We start from the raw sequence: 1,273 nt of genomic DNA, 5'->3' as shown, positions 1-1,273 counted from the left end.
CAGACACAAAGGCCTTTAAGATAGAGGGAGGGGAAGAAATCGTATCAATTGTCAGTGAGAGAGGAATAGGGGGGATGGGATGGGATGGGGAAGATGGGAGGTAAGAGATACAAAGGGTAAGGAACAAGGGAAGCAAATGTGTTTAGTCTCCTTGATAATGAAACATCAAAAAATATTTTCGTTATTGCTGTTTACTGTTTCTCTCCTTTTTTTCGTTGCTTGCTTCTCCTTCTCCTCCTCCTCCGTGTCTCACACTTCATAATTTTTTCTCTCTCCTCTGATGTTCATCATGTCTCGTGATTAAAGATCACTTTACGAATAAGGTTCACGTTCAGTATATCTCCTAGTTTTCTCTGTCTCTCTTATTTCTCCTTCTTACCCACCTTTTCTGGGTCTCTCCCTGTTCTCTCCGTATCTCTATTTGTAATTCTTATTATAAATATATGATTTCGCTGTATATATATCAACATTGAGACAGAGACGTGTTGATACACTTGCAAACATATACACTCTCCAGACCACACTAGCATGCACTCGCCAGAACACACTAGCATACACAAGTATATACAGACATGAGAGCAAGCACTCAGACACAAAGGTAGAGCCGTGTGAAGACAAAAGAAAGAAAGAGAGCAAAACGAAGAGCAGGAGACAGAACCACTTATCTTTACAAATTACAGCGATGATCATGCGGGGGGATAGAAGGGAGGTAGGTGTGTGTGTGTGTGTGTGTGTGTGTGTGTGTGTGTGCGCGCGTGCGCCTGGGAGCTTCAGAATAAAAACCAAGATGTAAGAAATGGGCAATAATTAGAGTTTATGTCGGTGTGAGAGGATTGTAGCGCAGAGAGAATCGTGAAAACATTTAGCGAATGATTGTGGAATTTTGAGTCATTCGAGAGAATAACTGTCCAAGGAGAGTTTTCAGTTGTAGAAGATGCTGAGGGAAAGTTGAAAATGCCTGGTGTGGATGATGGCTGAAACAGTTTAGTTGATCTATGCTTAGAGGTTGAAAAATAGCCAATACCCGTTTAAAAAAAGAAATGTTGCAAAATCTGCTAAACGTATTAGAATAAAATGATCCTTATTTATAATGGTGTGAAGAACGATCAGAGAGAGAGAGAGAGAGAGAGAGAGATTCTGGATGGTGTAGTAGAGAGGACTGAAATCGACGAGGGAAAAACTAATCACTGAATTAGATAAGAAGACATTAAAAGACGTAGTCGTGGTATGAAATGTTGTCAAGGAGTGAAACAGATGGGAAGAATAATGCTTG

Source organism: Cherax quadricarinatus, chromosome 3 (genome assembly GCF_038502225.1).
Source record: "Cherax quadricarinatus isolate ZL_2023a chromosome 3, ASM3850222v1, whole genome shotgun sequence".
NCBI classification, from domain to species: domain Eukaryota; kingdom Metazoa; phylum Arthropoda; class Malacostraca; order Decapoda; family Parastacidae; genus Cherax; species Cherax quadricarinatus.
The sequence above is the reverse complement of the archived record's forward strand: the minus strand, read 5'-3'. Positions refer to the sequence as shown.